This window comes from Anomaloglossus baeobatrachus, chromosome 10, assembly GCF_048569485.1.
Source record: "Anomaloglossus baeobatrachus isolate aAnoBae1 chromosome 10, aAnoBae1.hap1, whole genome shotgun sequence".
Classification (NCBI taxonomy): Eukaryota; Metazoa; Chordata; class Amphibia; order Anura; family Aromobatidae; genus Anomaloglossus; species Anomaloglossus baeobatrachus.
In genome coordinates this window covers 167,248,693-167,270,139 of record NC_134362.1, presented here as the reverse complement: position 1 = coordinate 167,270,139, position 21,447 = coordinate 167,248,693, and positions in this window count along the sequence as shown.

The window sequence follows — 21,447 nt, the reverse complement described above, 5'->3', positions numbered from 1 at the left end:
GACCCCCTTCTTCTGCTGCAAGTGACCCCCTCTGCTGAAGTCTCATCTGTTACTATGTCCTAAATGTAGAAATAAAAATGTATCAGTGCAGTATGTGTATTATAACCCTGGACAACTTTGTAAAGTTCTTTTTGATAATAAAGTGTGATAAACTATGAATTTGTGTACTTCTGATTTAATAGATATGACTTCTTTAAAGGGGAGGATGTGAGGGGCAGTGGGTGAATGGTTTCCAAGTATTAGGGCGGCTTTGCACGTTGCGACATTGCAGGTGCGATGTCGATGGAGTCAAATCAAAAGTGACGCACATCCGGCGTCGCAGTCGATATCGCAACGTGTAAAACCTTTTTGATACGATGAACAAGCGCAAAAGCGTCGTTATCGTATCATCGCTGCAGCCTCCGACATTTCCATAATGCCGATGGTGCGACAGGTACGATGTAGTTCCTCGCTCCAGCGGCAGCACACATCGCTGTGTATGAAGCCGCAGGAGCGAGGAACATCACCTTACCTGCCGCCCGGCTGCAATGAGAAGGACGGAGGTGGGCGGGATGTTTACATCCTGCTCATCTCCGCCCCTCCGCTCCTATTCGCCGCCTGCCGAGTGACGTCGCTGTGACGCCGCACGGCCCGTCCCCCTAAGGAAGGAGGCGCACGGCCCGTCCCCCTAAGGAAGGAGGCGGGTCGCCGGCCAGAGGGACGTCGCACGGCAGGTTTGTGCATGTGAAACTGCCGTAGCGATAATAATCGCTACAGCAGCTTTCACTAGATATTGCACGTGCAACGGGGGCGGGACTATCGCTGCAGCATCGGTAACACATTGTTACCGATGTCGCAGCGTGCAAAGCCCACCTTAGTGTCCACCATGCAGATGAGTATAAACAAAAAAATAAGAAGAAAACACACACACACACACACACACATATATATTATATATAAATAATATACATACTAGAAGGTGGCCTGATTCTAACGCATCGGGTATTCTAGAATTTATTGTGTAGTTAATGTATGATTTTTGTTATATATAGATGTTGTTGTGTGTAGTTGCCAAGTGTTTGTGTAGGGCGCTGTAAGTGTTCTGGGTGTGTGGTGGGGGGGTGAGAGCGGTGCTGTTTGTGTAAGTGTTGTGTGTGTGTGTTGCGTTGTTTGTGGAGCGCTGTGTGTCTGCAGCGTTGTGTGTTTGGTGCTGTGTGTGTTGCGCTGTTTGTGTGGGTGTGTGTTTTGGGGGGAGGTATGTTTTGTGCAGTGTGTGTGTGTGTGTGTGTGTGTGTTGGAGTAGTCGTCCTGGGGAGAGAGGAGTATAAGAGGAGGAGTAGTCCTGGAGGAGAGGAGTATAATAGGAGGAGTAGTCCTGGGGGGAGAGGAGTATAATAGAAGGAGTAGTCCTGGGGGGAGTGGAGGATAATAGGAGGAGTAGTCCTGGGGGGAGAGGTGGATAATAGGAGGAGTAGTCCTGGGGGAGTATAATAGAAGGAGTAGTCCTGGGGGAGAGGAGTATAATAGGAGGAGTAGTCCTGGAGGTGAGGAGTATAATAGGAGGAGTAGTCCTGGGGGGAGTGGAGGATAATAGGAGGAGTAGTCCTGGGGGGAGAGGTGGATAATAGGAGGAGTAGTCCTGGGGAGAGAGGAGGATAATAGGAGGAGTAGTCCTGGGGGAGAGGAGTATAATAGGAGGAGTAGTCCTGGAGGTGAGGAGTATAATAGGAGGAGAAGTCCTGGACGTGAGGAGTATAATAGGAGGAGTAGTCCTGGGGGAGAGGAGTATAATAGGAGGAGTAGTCCTGGGGGAGAGGAGTATAATAGGAGGAGTAGTCCTGGGGGGAGAGGAGGATAATAGGAGTAGTCCTGAGGGGAGAGGTGGATAATAGGAGGAGTAGTCCTGGGGGGTGAGGAGTATAATAGGAGGAGTAGTCCTGGGGAGAGAGGAGGATAATAGGAGGAGTAGTCCTGGAGGTGAGGAGTATAATAGAAGGAGTAGTCCTGGGGAGAGAGGAGGATAATAGGAGGAGTAGTCCTGGAGGTGAGGAGTATAATAGGAGGAGTAGTCCTGGAGGTGAGGAGTATAATAGGAGGAGTAGTCCTGGGGGGAGAGCAGGATAATAGGAGGAGTAGTCCTGGAGGTGAGGAGTATAATAGGAGGAGTAGTCCTGGGGGAAGAGCAGGATAATAAGAGGAGTAGTCCTGGGGGGAGAGCAGGATAATAGGAGGAGTAGTCCTGGGGGGAGAGCAGGATAATAGGAGGAGTAGTCCTGGGGGGAGAGCAGGATAATAGGAGGATTAGTCCTGGGGGGAGAGCAGGATAATAGGAGGATTAGTCCTAGGGAGAGAGAAGGATAATAGGAGGAGTAGTCCTGGGGAGAGGAGTATAATAGGAGGAGTAGTCCTGGGGAGAGAAGAGTATAATAGGTGGAGTAGTCCTGGGGGGTGAGGAGTATAATAGGAGGAGTAGTCCTGGGGGGAGAGGAGGATAATAGGAGGAGTAGTCCTGGGGAGAGAGGAGGATAATAGGAGGAGTAGTCCTGGAGGTGAGGAGTATAATAGAAGGAGTAGTCCTGGGGAGAGAGGAGGATAATAGGAGGAGTAGTCCTGGAGGTGAGGAGTATAATAGGAGGAGTAGTCCTGGAGGTGAGGAGTATAATAGGAGGAGTAGTCCTGGGGGGAGAGCAGGATAATAGGAGGAGTAGTCCTGGAGGTGAGGAGTATAATAGGAGGAGTAGTCCTGGGGAGAGAGGAGGATAATAGGAGGAGTAGTCCTGGAGGTGAGGAGTATAATAGGAGGAGTAGTCCTGGGGGAAGAGCAGGATAATAAGAGGAGTAGTCCTGGGGGGAGAGCAGGATAATAGGAGGAGTAGTCCTGGGAGGAGAGCAGGATAATAGGAGGATTAGTCCTGGGGGGAGAGCAGGATAATAGGAGGATTAGTCCTAGGGAGAGAGAAGGATAATAGGAGGAGTAGTCCTGGGGAGAGGAGTATAATAGGAGTAGTAGTCCTGGGGAGAGAAGAGTATAATAGGTGGAGTAGTCCTGGGGGGAGAGGAGTATAATAGGAGTAGTCCTGGGGGGAGAGGAGTATAATAGGAGGAGTAGTCCTGGGCAGAGGAGTATATGTGACGCCCTGGACAAGCCAGGGGTCACAGGTAATGACATCACCACACCCTACACCCCGGTTAGGCACATCAAAGCTAGACCCAAAAATCCTTGCTGCCTTCCTCCAGGGGCTGATGTTCACACCAGGGGGTGGGCCAGGCGGTTGGTCCCGCCCACCGAGGAGTTCACAGTCCTGGAGGTGGGAAAAGTGGGGAGATTAGGTTTGGACGTGAGAGTGTGAGGAGTAAAGTGGTAGTAGAGCAACTATCTGACAGCGTCCGGGTGTGTGCCCCGGACAGAGACAGCAAGGTTAGCAGACGGCAGTGACCGTCTGCAGGAGTGGCCTATCGGAGTTGTCGTAAGGACCGTGGACGGGCGGTGGCCCGGCGGTACCGGACCGGTACACAAGGAGAAGCCATCACCATTGGCAGGGGCCTTTCGGACCCCGGCAAGGCTTGGAGTCGCCGTGAATTTGCCAAATCCGTCAGTGAAGGGGACCTCCAGGTTTCCAAACAACTAAGTCCCGATTGAAGGCAACAGTCCAACCGTATGAGAGAGACACCGCCACCTCCAAGGCACCAGTTTCTCAGGGCCAGCGCCTGCGGGCAAAGAGGGGCTCCTCCGGCCCATATCCAAGCCGGGGAGCGGGTTACCGGTGGGAACCCATTGGAACCAACAGAAGTACTAGGTGCAGGGAAAGAGACAGTCACCGTTCACTACCGGGGAAAAGCAACAGCAGCTGTCCGTGGGAACCGTCTTTCCAGCCGTGTGTGTTACCGAGAACTGTGTCATCGTCTCAGGCTGAGTGAGTACCACCGTGCCGTGCGGCACAGTGCTGCCCCCGCGACCCTGCACCTCACCAGGTCCCGCATCCGGCCTGCCAGCACCCATCCTCCACCCCACCACTGAGCCCTGGGACAACCAACCCCTACCCACATAGGGGAGAACTAACAACTCAGCTGCTCCCTGTCACCGCTCCCGGGATCCCCATACAGCGCAGCGGTGGTGTTACCAAAAATCACCACAACCGTGGGTGGCGTCACGGACAATAACCAAATCCCCACTACCAATCCACCCCCTTTCAATCACGGGCGAGGAGCGCCGCTCGAGTCCCCGGGATCCAGCACACCGCTCGAGCCACCACCGAGCAGCCGCAGCAGCCGGACCCGAGCAGTAGGAGAGCGCGGCGTCCCCTCCTCCGCCCGCGACATATAATAGGAAGAGTAGTCCTGGAGGGGGAGGAGTTTAATAGGTGGAGTAGTCCTGGGGGGAGAGGAGTATAACAGGAGGAGTAGTCCTGGAGGAAGAGGAGTATAATAGGAGGAGTAGTCCTGGGGAGAGAGGAGGATAATAGGAGGAGTAGTCCTGGGGGGAAAGGAGTATAATAGGAGGAGTATTCCTGGAGGGAGAGGAGGATAATAGGAGGAGTAGTCCTGGGGGGAGAGCAGGATAATAGGAGGAGTAGTCCTGGGGGGAGAGCAGGATAATAGGAGGAGTAGTTCTGGGGGGAGAGCAGGATAATAGGAGGATTAGTCCTAGGGAGAGAGGAGGATAATAGGAGGAGTAGTCCTGAAGGGGGAGGAGTCTAATAGGTGGAGTAGTCCTGGGGGGAGAGGAGGATAATAGGAGGAGTAGTCCTGGAGGTGAGGAGTATAATAGGAGGAGTAGTCCTGGGGGGAGAGGAGGATAATAGGAGGAGTAGTCCTGGGGGGAGAGGAAGATAATAGGAGGAGTAGTCCTGGGGGGAGAGGAGTATAATAGGAGGAGTAGTCCTGGAGAGAGAGGAGGATAATAGGAGGAGTAGTCCTGGGGAGAGAAGAGTATAATAGGAGGATTAGTCCTGAAGGGGGAGGAGTCTAATAGGTGGAGTAATCTTGGGGGGAGAGGAGTATAATAGCAGTAGTCCTGGGGGGAGAGGAGTATAATAGGAGGAGTAGTCCTGGAGGGGGAGGAGTATAACAGGAGGAGTAGTCCTGGAGGAAGAGGAGGATAATAGAAGGAGTAGTCCTGGGGGGTGAGGAGTATAATAGGAGGAGTAGTCCTGGAGAGAGAGGAGTATAATAGGAGGAGTAGTCCTGTGTGCAGAAGAGTATAATAGGAGGAGTAGTCCTGGAGGGGGAGGAGTCTAATAGGTGGAGTAGTCCTGGGGGAAGAGGCGTATAATAGTAGGAGTAGTCCTAGGGGAGAGGAGGATAATAGGAGGAGTAGTCCTGGGGAGAGGAGTATAATAGGAGGAGTAGTCCTGGGGAGAGAAGAGTATAATAGGAGGATTAGTCCTGAAGGGGGACGAGTCTAATAGGTGGAGTAATCTTGGGGGGAGAGGAGTATAATAGCAGTAGTCCTGGGGGGAGAGGAGTATAATAGGAGGAGTAGTCCTGGAGGGGGAGGAGTATAACAGGAGGACTAGTCCTGGAGGAAGAGGAGGATAATAAGAGTAGTCCTGGGGAGAGAGAGGAGTATAATAGGAGGAGTAGTCCTGGAGGTGAGGAGTATAATAGGAGGAGTGGTCTTGGAGAGAGAGGAGGATAATAAGAGGAGGAGTAGTCCTGTGTGCAGAGGAGTATAATAGGAGGAGTAGTCCTGGGGGGAGAGGAGGATAATAGGAGGAGTAGTCCTGGGGAGAGAGGAGTAGTCCTGGGGAGAGGAGTATAATAGGAGGAGTAGTCCTGGGGACAGAGAGGAGTATAATAGTAAGAGTAGTCCTGGAGAGAAAGGAGTATAATAGGAGGAGTAGTCCTGGAGGTGAGGAGTATAATAGAAGGAGTAGTCCTGGGGGGTGAGGAGTATAATAGGAGGAGTAGTCCTGGAGAGAGAGGAGTATAATAGGAGGAGTAGTCCTGTGTGCAGAAGAGTATAATAGGAGGAGTAGTCCTGGAGGGGGAGGAGTCTAATAGGTGGAGTAGTCCTGGGGGAAGAGGAGTATAATAGGAGGAGTAGTCCTGGAGGGAGAGGAGGATAATAGGAGGCGTAGTCCTGGGGACAGAGAGGAGTATAATAGTAAGAGTAGTCCTGGAGAGAGAGGAGTATAATAGGAGGAGTAGTCCTGGAGGTGAGGAGTATAATAGGAGGAGTAGTCCTGGAGGTGAGGAGTATAATAGGAGGAGTAGTCCTGGAGAGAGAGGAGTATAATAGGAGTAGTCCTGTGTGCAGAGGAGTATAATAGGAGGAGTTGTCCTGGGGGGAGAGCAGGATAATAGGAGGATTAGTCCTGGGGAGAGAGTAGGATAATAGGAGGACTAGTCCTGGGGAGAGAGGAGTATAATAGGAGGAGAAGTCCTGGGGGGAGAGGAGTATAATAGGAGGAGTAGTCCTTGGGGGAGAGGAGTATAATAGGAGGAGTAGTCCTAGGGGGAGAGGAGTATAATAGGTGGATCAGTCCTGGGGGGAGGTGTCTTATAAGTGGAGTAGTCCTGGGGGGAGGTGTTTTATAGGTGGAGTAGTCCTGGGGGAGGTGTATAGGTGCCCAATGTGTGTGGGGGGTGTGGCCGAGCGGGCAGAGTGTGTGGGGGGCATGGCCGAGTGGGCACAGTGTGTGGGGGGCATGACCGAGCAGGCAGAGTGTATGGGGGGCGTTGCCGAGCGGGCAGTGTGTGTGGGGGGCATGGCTGAGCGGTCAGAGTGTGTGCGGGGTGTGGCCGAGCAGGCAGAGTGTGTGGGGGGCGTGGCCGAGCGGGCAACTATGCAAAGCAGTTTCCATAGGTACCCGATGTAACGTGTGCCGGGAGCCGGGGTAAGCTGGTAACCATGGTACACATCAGGTAACTATTCAAAGCAACAGTGCTGGTTCACGTTTTGTTTGTTGGCCTCCTGCTGTGTGGCACGCATCGGCGTGTTTGACAGCGGGAGACCAACGATCTGAATGGGCAGGGAGCCGGCATATGCTGGTAACCATGGTACACAATCGGGTAATTAAGCAAAGCGGTTTCCATGGTTGCCCGATGTGTACCATGGTTACCAGCATGCGCCGGCAACCCCAGCAACGCAAGGGTATGTGTCGGCTGGGTTGCTGGTGTGCGCTCCCGGGGGTGCAGCACTCACCTGGGAGTTGGGGCTCCGTGTGGGTTCGGGGAATGCGCACGGGAAGCGGGGCCAGGCCGAGCGACCAATCCGTGTGGGGGCGGGGCCAAACCGAGGCGAGCGGCCAATGCGACGGTTGTCACTGTAATGATGTCATTTTGGAGCAAGACAGACAGACAGACAGAATAAGGCAATATATATATATATATATATATATATATATATATATATATATATACTAGAAGGTGGCCCGATTCTACGCATCGGGTATTCTAGAATTTACGTATTGTGTTGTTAATGAAACAAAAGAGGGCCACTTAACAATTATAATGGCAACAACTCAAACAATCATGAAACCAAGGAAAGAAGAGGAGTCTTTAAACTTGCCAAATAGCGAATATACCCACACAAGCCATAATTATGAATATACAAAATTATTTTATTATTGATGCTGCAGGGAAATCAAATTACAGGCATAAATACATAATATAGGACCAAGGGAAATAGTGCTGGAGGGGAAAACCCCACGTGTCCCAGGCATTGATTCAGGAGAACAGATCTCTACTGAGTAACGGCAGACATATCAAAATTATAATGACTCACAGGTAGGAAAAAGCTCAGAAGAGTAAGTGCGGCCAAAGAGACCAAGATAATACTGAGTGTAGCCAGAAGGCAGAGCACCTACCAGGAGATAAGTCGCCGGGGGCCGGGATAACACGTGGGGACCAACGTCCCAACACGTGTTTCGCTCCGTGTGCTTCGTCGGGGGACGGATAAAATAGTGAGAAGTGTGGATCTTATAAAGGGGGTCCAATCCCAATGAAAAACGCCCCTTCGTTTGATGCATCCTAATAGAAAGAGTGCAGGACCGCGCCGCAATGGAACCTCAGCAGCGGAAGCCGGGGGGGAGAAAACTTCCTGTGACGTCACAACACTTCCGGTATTCCGCTGCTAAGGACGCCTGCCGCGGTCGCGCCAGGAGGTGGAAACATCCCTCTGGTGCGTCATCGAGTGAGCCCGCCCAGGTAAGAGACAGGAGCCCGTCCGTTAGTGAACAGGGCAGCGATGCCCACACTTGTAACGAGAACGGAGGATATATTGCGGGAATATACCGCAAAATATCCATAGACATCCAGTAAGGATGTTTACAGATGGGGCGTAAGGAAAGAAAAGGAAGAAGGTATGCTAGAAAGAAAAGGGGAGAATGATATCGGCTAATTAAGAACCACATCTTCATAAAGAATGCATAATGTATATAACATCCACATATGTGCATAAACACAGGTATATCAATTTCATAGTTATAACAAAGATGCATATGTTTAATTGATCCGACATCCAAGGCTCCATATCCCAAGTGACTTGTAAGGAGAAAGGTAACCATCTTCCACAATAAATGTCCTGGTAATGTAAGGACTAAGGCATAATGGGGGTAGGACCCAGACTAAAAAAGACAAAAGTACACTGTTAACATTGAGAACCAGAACCACTCAATAGAAACAAAACAACCTGCTTTAGATAATAAATAGTCTAAGACTATTAAAACCAACTGCCAAATGGACAGTGAATACCTTATATTAAAAACCAACTTATTCAAGTCCGAAAACCAGGACTACAAAGACAAGGAGTCGTCATGGTTACTACTATCCTAAGTAACCACCAGGACTACAGGAAAGAAGCAAAAGTAAGTCGTTCATTAAGTCCCCGTAGGGACATAGTACCGAGGGTAAAAATCCATCGGCACTCCACCTGTGCCAGGCGTTTTTTCAAATCTCCCCCACGGATACCAAGATGTACTCGGTCGATCCCACGGACCCTCAGGGAGGTTGGATCACTGTTGTGAACCTCCCTGAAGTGACGGGGAATCGTCTTGAGAACCTCTGGATTGGTAGCCTCTTTGGCGGCCAAGATGTCACGTACATGTTCCGTTGTACGGATGCGGAGTTCCCTAGAGGTCAATCCGATGTATATTTTGTCACAACCACATGTGGCGTAATAAATTACGCCAGATGTGTTGCAAGAAATATACACCCAGATCGAAAACTCTCTCAGGCCATCAGCAGAGCAGAAGGTAGTGGCCCTAACGATGTTTTTACATCCCCGACAACTGCCGCATGGATAGCAGCCAACTCGCTGTGGACCACAGCCAAACAGAGGAGGAGTCTTCACCACATGGTGGCTATGCACCAACATGTCTTTGAGGCTCCTACCTCTTCTTGCTGTCATCATTGGGCGATCAGGCAAATATCCCTCAAAAGAAGGTTCCATTTGAAGGATTGCCCAATGTTTGTTTAACACCCCCCTTATCTGCTCCCACTGACGGCAGTAGGTGGAGATAAACCTGGCCACAGAGCCAGTTGGCTTCACTGTTATGTCTCTCCCAGACAGTAGATGGTCACGATTCGAGGATTTAGCCCGCTGGTATCCACGTTTAATGGATCTGTTGCTGTAGCCCCTGTCTATGAATCTCTCCCTCATATCACTTGATTCGGCCTCAAACGCGTCGCTCGAAGAACATAGTCTGCGCAACCGCAGAAATTGGCCAGTAGGGATGGCATTCACCGTTGACCTAGGGTGTCCCGAGGTGGCGTGGAGGAGGGAATTAACCGCGGTGGACTTACGAAAGATGGTAGTGGACACAGCCCCGCCCAGCTCTATAGAGATCCTGATGTCCAAAAAATCAATGGATCTCTGTCCGATCTGATGGGTCAAAAAGATGTTCCGGTCGTTGGAGTTGAGTCGACGCACAAAATCCTCAAGTTCAGGGCCGGTTCCCCCCCAGACGACAAGAATGTCGTCTATATAGCGGAGCCAGCACTGCGCATGGGAGCTCGTCGGCACGCCGCCCCCGAAAACCTCCCTCTCCCAATATCCGAGAAAGAGGTTTGCGTAGGACGGCGCGCAAGCCGCCCCCATCGCAGTACCGCGCCGCTGGAGGAAGAACCGGTCCCGAAAAACGAAGAAGTTGTGCGTCAACACAAACTCCAACAACTCCATGATCAGACCGGACAGAGATTGATCCAAATTACTTGAATCCAAAAAGAACTGAGCGGCCACAAGTCCATCGCGGTGATCAATACTAGAATAGAGGGCCTCAACATCCATGGTCACCAGTGATACCCCCTCCTCCAAGATCAAACCCTCTAATCTCCTAAGGACGTCCGAAGTATCTCTGACATGGGAGGGCAACGTCTCCACAAGTGGGTGCAGGTAATATTCAATTAATTTGCAAGTAACGTCACACAGCCCCCCCATGCCAGAGACAATGGGACGTCCAGGAGGCACTTTCGGGTTTTTATGGATCTTGGGGAGGAGGTAAAACGTTGGAACCACTGGAGATTTAACAGATTTAACTAAGAGGCCCTCATAGATCTTCTTAGGAATAATTCCCTCCTCACAAGCCCGTGACAGTATCACCTCTAGGTCACTGGCATATCCACCTACAGGGTTATGGTGGAGAGATTCATAAGCATCCCGATCTCTAAGTTGGCGCCACGCCTCCCTTTCATATAGTTCCACCGGCCATATCACCACATTCCCGCCTTTATCGGCGGTTTTAACAACCACATCCTCCAGGGACTGAAGTTCTCTAAGTGCAGATTGTTGCTGTCTTGTCAGGTTGTTATTGCCGCCCTTAAACGAGAGACGTCGTATGTCTCTTGTCACCAGCTCCCCAAAGATTTGAATAGGGGGACATAGTGACAAAGGCGAGAATGTGGTAGATCTTGGTATAGTGTGTTGTGGGAAGTTACCTGGTGGGTGGTAGGTGGACTCGGCCTCCAGTTCTTCAAGGGTGGCAATAGCCTCCTCTTCAAGGAAAGACAAGGAAGGTTCGCCTGAGGTTTTTCTATGGTGCAATTTATGTAGCACTAATTTCCGTAGGAACAGGTGAAGATCTTTAATCACTAAAAATAGATTGAAATTAGCCTCTGGTACAAATGAAAGTCCTAATTTTAGGACCTCAATCTGAGGGGGGGGTAAGTGCATGTTTAGATAAATTAATTACCTCTAGATGCGAATCCACCCCTTTCTTCTGAACTGGAGGGAGAGTACCACGTCCACCACCCAAACCAGTACCTTGTCTGTTACGAACATTAGTGGCTCTGGTGTTGGGTCTCATATTCCGTGTTTTGTCAGACATGAATTCCTCATCCAGTGAGGAAAGAGATGATGCCGAGACTGACGTCATAGAAACATGATGGTTTTTTCTAGGCTGTGACACACCTCTCCACCGAAATACTTGGCCATTCTTGTAATCCATAACATCCCGTTGGTACTTTTTTGTTTTGGTGTTCAGGATTTCTTTCTCCCATTTGGAGAACTCCTTGTCCAATGAATCATGGTACTTAGACAATTCGTCAGGGGTCAGCTCCGAGGAAAGAAGGGCCTGGGTCTCCCCAATCTCCGTCTCCAATTCGCTAATAGATTTCTCATTCAGATCTATAAGGAGCCGCATAAAGACCTTGGAGCAGCCTGCCGCGGCTTCCTCCCATTGAGTTTTTATATTCTCATCGGAGACGGTAAAGGAGGGAAAGACCCTGACCCTCAGTCCCCTCGAAACCAACCCTCTGTCCAAATACCTCTTCATAAAGGCCACGTTCCACCAAAGGCGTGTTTTTCTATTGAGCATAGACTTTAGGTTGTTCATATGTTCCAGAGCAGTTCTGGAACTCAAAGAAGGTAAATCATCCCCACCAGCTTCAAATACCCGGTCCAATTGTGTCTCCCACGCTTTTTCGCGGGCTTTCAGATCCATAGGACCCTGAAATTGGTCTGTGGTAACCACAGTAGCACTAGAATGAAACAAAAGAGGGCCACTTAACAATTATAATGGCAACAACTCAAACAATCATGAAACCAAGGAAAGAAGGGGAGTCTTTAAACTTGCCAAATAGCGAATATACCCACACAAGCCATAATTATGAATATACAAAATTATTTTATTATTGATGCTGCAGGGAAATCAAATTACAGGCATAAATACATAATATAGGACCAAGGGAAATAGTGCTGGAGGGGAAAACCCCACGTGTCCCAGGCATTGATTCAGGAGAACAGATCTCTACTGAGTAACGGCAGACATATCAAAATTATAATGACTCACAAGTAGGAAAAAGCTCAGAAGAGTAAGTGCGGCCAAAGAGACCAAGATAATACTGAGTGTAGCCAGAAGGCAGAGCACCTACCAGGAGATAAGTCACCGGGGGCCGGGATAACACGTGGGGACCAACGTCCCAACACGTGTTTCGCTCCGTGTGCTTCGTCGGGGGACGGATAAAATAGTGAGAAGTGTGGATCTTATAAAGGGGGTCCAATCCCAATGAAAAACGCCCCTTCGTTTGATGCGTCCTAATAGAAAGAGTGCAGGACCGCGCCGCAATGGAACCTCAGCAGCGGAAGCCGGGGGGAAGAAAACTTCCTGTGACGTCACAACACTTCCGGTATTCCGCTGCTAAGGACGCCTGCCGCGGTCGCGCCAGGAGGTGGAAACATCTTCATAAAGAATGCATAATGTATATAACATCCACATATGTGCATAAACACAGGTATATCCACAATAAATGTCCTGGTAATATAAGGACTAAGGCATAATGGGGGTAGGACCCAGACTAAAAAAGACAAAAGTACACTGTTAAAATTGAGAACCAGAACCACTCAATAGAAACAAAACAACCTGGCACAGGTGGAGTGCCGATGGATTTTTACCCTCGGTACTATGTCCCCACGGGGACTTAATGAACGACTTACTTTTGCTTCTTTCCTGTAGTCCTGGTGGTTACTTAGGATATTAGTAACCATGATGACTCCTTGTCTTTGTAGTCCTGGTTTTCGGACTTGAATAAGTTGGTTTTTAATATAAGGTATTCACAGTCCATTTGGCAGTTGGTTTTAATAGTCTTAGACTATTTATTATCTAAAGCAGGTTGTTTTGTTTCTATTGAGTGGTTCTGGTTCTCAATTTTAACAGTGTACTTTTGTCTTTTTTAGTCTGGGTCCTACCCCCATTATGCCTTAGTCCTTACATTACCAGGACATTTATTGTGGAAGATGGTTATCTTTCTCCTTACAAGTCACTTGGGATATGGAGCCTTGGATGTCGGATCAATTAAACATATGCATCTTTGTTATAACTATGAAATTGATATACCTGTGTTTATGCACATATGTGGATGTTATATACATTATGCATTCTTTATGAAGATGTGGTTCTTAATTAACCGATATCATTCTCCCCTTTTCTTTCTAGCATACCTTCTTCCTTTTCTTTCCTTACGCCCCATCTGTAAACATCCTTACTGGATGTCTATGGATATTTTGCGGTATATTCCCGCAATATATCCTCCGTTTTCGTTACAAGTGTGGGCATCGCTGCCCTGTTCACTAATGGACGGGCTCCTGTCTCTTACCTGGGCGGGCTCACTCGATGACGCACCAGAGGGATGTTTCCACCTCCTGGCGTGACCGCGGCAGGCGTCCTTAGCAGCGGAATACCGGAAGTGTTGTGACGTCACAGGAAGTTTTCTTCCCCCCGGCTTCCGCTGCTGAGGTTCCATTGCAGCGCGGTCCTGCACTCTTTCTATTAGGACGCATCAAACGAAGGGGCGTTTTTCATTGGGATTGGACCCCCTTTATAAGATCCACACTTCTCACTATTTTATCCGTCCCCCGACGAAGCACACGGAGCGAAACACGTGTTGGGACGTTGGTCCCCACGTGTTATCCCGGCCCCCGGCGACTTATCTCCTGGTAGGTGCTCTGCCTTCTGGCTACACTCAGTATTATCTTGGTCTCTTTGGCCGCACTTACTCTTCTGAGCTTTTTCCTACTTGTGAGTCATTATAATTTTGATATGTCTGCCGTTACTCAGTAGAGATCTGTTCTCCTGAATCAATGCCTGGGACACGTGGGGTTTTCCCCTCCAGCACTATTTCCCTTGGTCCTATATTATGTATTTATGCCTGTAATTTGATTTCCCTGCAGCATCAATAATAAAATAATTTTGTATATTCATAATTATGGCTTGTGTGGGCGTATTGTGTTGTTAATGTATGATTTTTGTTTTATATATATATATATATATATATATATAGATGTTGTTGTGTGTAGTTACTAAGTGTTTGTGTAGGGCGCTGTACATGTTCTGGGTGTTGTCTGGGTGTGGCGGGGGGTGAGAGCGGTGTTGTTTGTGTGTTGCGTTGTGTGTGTTGCGTTGTTTGTGGAGCGCTGTGTGTCTGTAGCGTTGTGTGTGTGTGTGTTGTGCGGTTTGTGTGGGTGTCGGGTGGGTGTCTGTGTTTTGGGGGGAGGTATGTTTTGTGCAATATGTGTGTTGTGCGGTATGTGCGTATATTTGTGTGTGCCGCGGTGTTTGTGTGTTGGGTGTTGTGTGTGTGCAGCGTTGTCTGTGTGTGTGGGTGTCTGTGTAGGGCGGTGTTTGTGGTTCCCAGTGTGTGTGTGGTGTGTTGTGCAGTGCGTGTGTGGCGGTGTGTGTGTTTTGGGGGGAGGTGTGCACCCACCATCGTGCTCCATCCCCCATGCTGCGCACCCCCCATCGTGCTCCATCCCCCATGCTGCGCACCCCCCATCGTGCTCTATCCCCCATGCTGCGCACCCCCCATCGTGCTCCATCCCCCATGCTGCACACCCCCCATCGTGCTCCATCCCCCATGCTGCGCACCCCCCATCGTACTCCATCCCCCATGCTGCGCACTCCCCATCGTGCTCCATACCCCATGCTGCGCACTCCCCATCGTGCTCCATCCCCCATGCTGCGCACTCCCAAACATGCTCCATCCCCCATGCTGCGCACTCCCAAACGTGCTCCATCCCCCATGCTGCGCACTCCCCATCGTGCTCCATCCCCCATGCTGCGCACTCCCAAACGTGCTCCATCCCCCATGCTGCGCACTCCCCATCGTGCTCCATCCCCCATGCTGCGCACCCCCATCGTGCTCCATCCCCCATGCTGCGCACTCCCCATCGTGCTCCATCCCCCATGCTGCGCACCCCCCATCGTGCTCCATCCCCCATGCTGCGCACTCCTCATCGTGCTCCATCCCCCATGCTGCACACTCCCCATCGTGCTCCATCCCCCATGCTGTGCACCCCCCATCGTGCTCCACAGTCACACATCAGACAGTATACACGCATACATCTGATCGCATACACTCACACCCCACTTCTGCCTGTGCCCTCCGGTGGGCGGTCCCAGCAGCTGTGCTGCACGCAGTGCTCCTCTGCCTTCTGCCGACACGCACACACCCGATCGCATACACGCACACACCCGATCGCATATACGCACACACCCGATCGCATACACGCACACACCCGATTGCATACACGCACACACATTGACGATATTACACATACGCGCTCACACTCACAACATCCGGAGATACCACATGCTTCCGGCCATGTGATTCTCCGGCAGGTCCTGGAAGGTCACTGCACGCACAGTATCGCCGCCGAGAAGCAAGCGATATCTCGGGATGTTGTGAGTGTGTGGATGCGATCTGATGTGTGTGTGAGGTGTGTGTGAGAGTGAGTGTGATCTGATGTGTGTGTGTCTGTTCTTATGTGTGTGCGTGTGTGTGTGTTCCGCCGCTGCAGGACCTTGATGCGCTCACCTGGGAGCCGGTGTACGCTGGTAACCATGGTACACAATATTACTCGATGTGTACCATGGTTACCAGCGTACCCCGCCCCCGCTCGCACGGGAGCCCACACCAGCGTACGCCGGCAACCCCAGCAATGCGAGGGTATGTGTCGGCTGGGTTGGCGGCGTACGGTGATGTGGGCTCCCGGGGGTACAGCACTCACCTGGGAGTCAAGGCTCCGTGTTGGTTCGGGGAATGCGTGCGGGGGGCGGGGCCAGAGCGAGCACGCAATGCGTGAGGGGGGCGGGGCGTGGCCGAGTTGCCAATGTATGCAGGGGGCCGGGGCGAGAGGCCAATCCGTGTGGGGGGTGGAGCTTGGGCGAGTGGCCAATCCGTGCGGGGGGCGGAGCCGAGGCGAGCGGCTAATGCGACGCTTGTCGCGGTAAGGACAGAATTTTGGAGCAAGACAGACAGAATAAGGCAATTATATATATAGATATATATATATAAAAAAAAATCATAGTGCCATTTATTCAATGGCACAAATATATATTTTATATTACTGGGTGGTCCAAAAGTAGGTCAACAGTATGTGTAATAGGGTTTTCAAACATGGTGTAAAGTGACACTGACTCAGTTGCCCTTAGCAACCAGGTTCCACCTTTCATTCTTCACAGACTCTATGGAAAATGAAAGGTGGAATCTGATTGGTTGCTAAAGGCTACTGAGTCAGTTTCACTTTACACCACGTTTGATAACCCTATTACACATACTGTCCACCTACTTTTGGACCACCCTGTATATATTATACATGCCAAAACTAATATATACGTGTGTGTGTGTCTATGTATGTATATATATATATATATATATATATATATATATACATACACAGTACAGACCAAACATTTTGACACAGCTTCTCATTCAAAGAGTTTTCTTTATTTTCATGACTCTAAAAATTGTAAATTCACATTGAAGGCATCAAAACTATGAATTAAAACATGTGGAGTGAAATACTTCACAAAAAAGTGTGAAACAACTGAAAGTATGTCTTATATTCTAGGTTCTTCAAAGTAGACAACTTTTGCTTTCATTACTGCTTTGCACACTCTTGGCATTCTCTTGATGAGCTTCAAGAGGTAGTCACCGGAAATGGTCTTCCAACAGTCTTGAAGGAGTTCCCAGAGATGCTTAGCACTTGTTGGCCCTTTTGCCTTCACTCTACGGTCCAGCGCACCCCAAACCATCTCGATTGGGTTCAGGTCTGGTGACTGTGGAGGCTAGGTCATCTGGCGTAGCACCCCATCACTCTCCTTCTTAGTCAGATAGGCCTTACACAGCCTGGAGGTGTGTTTGGGGTCATTGTCCTGTTGAAAAATAAATTATGGTCCAACTAAACGCAAAGCGGATGGAATAGCACGCCAATTTTGAATAAATCCCCAACAGTGTCACCAGCAAAGCACCCCCACACCATCACACCTCCTCCTCCATGCTTCACGGTGGGAACCAGCCATGTAGAGTCCATCCGTTCACTTTTTCTACAAAGACACGGTGGTTGGATCCAAAGATCTCAAATTTGGACTCATCAGACCAAAGTGACTCGCCCACCCAAGGGCTATGGGACACCAGGTGCCGGGCCGGACTAGTCCAGGGGTCATCAGTGGTGGCGGGGCCCGACTCCGTGACCCTGGTGGGTGTCAATTAAATATGGCTGGTGACGTAGGGGTGATTAAAGTGTATATTTGTCATGACGCCACCTGTGGTTTGCGGCTACTGAGCCGCCGCTGCTGTGTGAGGCCTCCGGGGTGATGGAATGGCAGCAATGGTGGTACTGCTCCCCACAGGTGGAGCGGTGCCCCGGGGACACTGTTGGTTCTGGTATGTGTCTATGCAGTTGAGGTGTAGTGCAGGGCCGACAGGCGGTGAAAGGACCGGACACAAACAACAGTCTCTTTACCTTCTCCGCTTTTACTTTGCAAACGGTTAGTCCTGGGAAACCATTACAGGTGGTTGAGGGCTCCGGCTGGCCTGGAAGTAACTGAGGTATCTTTTTGGCCAGGTGAGTATGAGGCCTACTCCTGTTCTTTCCTTACTGTTATAGGACCCTGCTCTCTGGATTAGCAATGGCCCTCTTGCTGCTGGGACCAGTGATACGTCCCTCTCCCTGTGTGGTAGGCTGCGCAGGCCCTCTCTGGTGCTTCTCTGCTGGAGTCCACACCGGGCCCTGGTGATGCAGCTGTACCTTCGGGCTGTTTATGGGCCATGTGCTTGCAGCTCTCCTGCCCTTCGGATTCGGCTACCAGGGAGTATTTTAGGCCCTGGTGGCCACAGATTCCGATGTCCGAGTCTCTTCTGTGCCTCTCTGCTCTTCCTGCTTCACTGGGCCAAGCTATTCCAGCTCCAGGCCCCAGTCCGCAGGACAGCACTACTCTGTGTCTGCTTTCTCTGCTTTCTCTCCACAGACTGAACACTAACTCCTCCCCCAGGTCAGACTTAAGGAATGCTCCCTGGAACTCCAGGTTCAGAGCTCCCGCTGCTGGCCTGAGGGAGAAACTGCGTTGGATGTTGAACTTACTGGCCAATAGACCTCCCAATTACCTCCAGGCTCAGCATTAACCCTTTGGAGGGGCAATGCTGTTGTGGCGACCAGGTCCTGGGGCGCCACACTCCCCCTTAGTTAAACTCAGTTCTCCCGGACTGAAGAAAACAAAACAAGACATAACATGTTAGAACATTTCATCCCATTATGGGAGGCACATTTTCTTAAACATTACAAACTTAAACAATATTATAAGAGTCCAATGTGGCTCCCTGCAGAGTGTCCATTACACTGCTCCATGGGGGACCCGCCGCGATAAAACCTCCAACGTAGGCTCTGGGCGTGCATCAGAGCATTGATGACCCCACTCTATGCACGCCGGACGGGTTTTTCTTCAGGGGTGCTGAGCACACTGGTGCTAACTATGAACATTTAAAGTGTTGGCCACTCATAGTCCAGTGACCCAGTTGTCCATATACTCAATCATTTAAATAAAAAGCATTTTATACACAACATTACAGACATTTTAAATAACTATATACATTCTAATAGGTACTTTTCTTTTTACTCTCTATACCTTGGAGGGGGCTGTCCCCGAGTGCTACGTTGGGACCTGCGTAGCTCTGGTGTTTGTCCCTGACTACTTGGAGTGTCTGCTACCTCAGTGCTACGGGTAGGCCTAACCCTGATAGGTATGCGTGATGATTGCCTACATGGTCTGAGAGTCGCCAAGGGTACGACAGGTTCACCACTGACAGGGGGTTGATTCTCCTGTTCCACTGCTGGCATGTCATTTTGTGTTGGGGCGGACAGTTCCTTAGGTGGATCTGGAACCTCTTCTGTTTCTGGCTCGACCAACTGCGGGAACATCAAGACTGGTACCACTATAGCATTATTTATTCGGGTCCAAGTTTTGGGGAATTTTCCAAGGATTGTTTGGATCATCTCTTCCTCTTTTTCTTGAATTTGGGGACTTTCTTGTACTTCCTCTACTCCCTTTTGGATTTTGCACCATTCAGGGCACGCTTTCAGGCGGTCTCTAGAAACTGCTTGATAGGTCCTGCCTTCATCTTTGCTTATGAGATATACTTTACTATTGTCAAAGTTGGAGGGAATAATGGTGTAGGGTTCATTATCCCACTGATCATCTAATTTATGCGCCCTCCGCTTTTTCTTGAGGACCTGTTCTCCAGGTGCTAAGGGAGTTGCTGGGGCTGTTTGATTATAGTTCTGTTCTTGTCTCGTTCTTGCTTGGGACAGGCTCTTTTCTACGCATTCCTGGACTTTGCGGTACTGCTGTTGTCGCTCTGTATCCTAATCTTCTATCTCTTGACCGGCTTCAGGTGACACAGTTTCCATCTCAAAGTCTACAGGTAACTTGCCAGGTCTTGCTCGCATCAAGTAAGCAGGGCTGCAGTTGGTCGAGTTTACTGGGATATGGTTATACAGGTCTACCAGATCTGGTAACTTCTCTGGCCATTGGTTTCTTTCTTCCAGAGGTAGAGTCTTGAGCATATCAATAACCACATGGTTCATCTTCTCGCACAATCCATTGGTTTGGGGGTGGTACGGTGTTGTTCTGATTTTCCTACAGCCGTACATGTTACAGAACTCTTGAAACACTTCTGCCTCGAATGCAGGACCTTGATCAGTCAGTACTCTTTCCGGATAGCCGTGAGGTCGACAAAAGTATGCCTGAAATGCTCGAGCTGCTGTTCTGGCTGTCTGATCTTTCACAGGCACTACTACCAGGAAACGAGAGTAATGGTCCACAATGGTGATGGCGTAAACATAGCCTGACTGGCTTGGTGTTAACTTCACGTGGTCCAGGGCCACCAACTCTAGGGGCTGCTTCGTGACAATTGGCTGTAGGGGAGACCTCTGGCTGGCATCATCCTTCCGCCTCAGGTTACACGGACCACAGTCTCGGCACCACTTCTCGATCGTCTTTCTCATGTGCACCCAGTAGAACCGATCGCGGAGTAGGGTCTCCAACTTCTTCCACCCGAAGTGTCCTGCTTTATCATGGTAAGCTGCTAGGACCATTGGAGCATCCCTCTGTGGGACCACTATCTGCCAGACGAGTTCATTCGTTCACCAGTTGACATATCTCTTGCATAGCTTGCCTTGGTAGGTGAACAGTCGTCCCCTCTCCTTCCACAGCTGCTGGGCTTCTTGTGGAGGGTCTGGACCGAGATGGGTCTCAGCTTGTGCTAGCTTTTCTTTGACCAATCGCACGGCCGGGTTACCGTTCTGTGTCTCTTCCCAATAATGGTGGAGTAATGGGTTGACCGAGACCTCGTGCTGGCTCGAGCGCTTCTCTCCTACAGCATGCTCACACTGGGAAACACCTTGGTGATGGAAAGCCGGTAACTCTATCTCTTCGAGTTCATCCAGGTCTTCTCCAGACTCGGATAAGTGAGGCATTCTGGACAGCGCATCAGCATTGTTATTCTTCTTGCCAGCCCGGTACTTGATGGTAACGTCAAAGTTAGACAGCCGGGCCATCCATCGCTGCTCCAATGCACCTAGCTTGGCTGTTGCCAGATGTGTCAACGGATTGTTGTCCGTGAAGATGGTGAACTTGGCCGACGCCAGATAGTGCTTGAAGCTTTCAGTCACTGCCCAAACAATAGCGAGGAACTCCAGCTTGAAGGAACTGTAGTTTTCTGGATTCCTTTCTGTGGGACGAAGCTTCCTACTGGCGTAAGCTATCACCTTCTCTCTGCGTCCCTGCACCTGGGACAGAACTGCTCCCAGTCCCACGTTGCTGGCGTCTGTGTACAGTACAAACGGCTGGCTGTAGTCAGGGTAGGCCAGAATTTCTTCTCCCGTGAGAGCCCCTTTCAGCCGGACAAAAGATGTTTCTATTTGGCTGTTCCATTCAAATGGAGGGCTTTGCTTCTTAGCCTTCTTTGGCTGGCCCACCAGGAGATCTTGAAGAGGTGCTGCTATCTTTGTGAAACCATCAATGAACCTTCGGTAGTAGCCCACCAGTCCAAGGAACTGCCGCACCTCCTTTACTGTGGTGGGTCTTGGCCAGTCCTTGATTACTGTGACTTTCTCTGGATCAGGTGCCACACCTTCTGCGCTGACCACATGACCCAAGTACTGTACCTTTGGCTTCAAGAGGTGACATTTGGACGGCTTTATCTTCAGGCCATACTCCGACAAGGACTCAAACACTTCTGCTAAGTGCCTCAGGT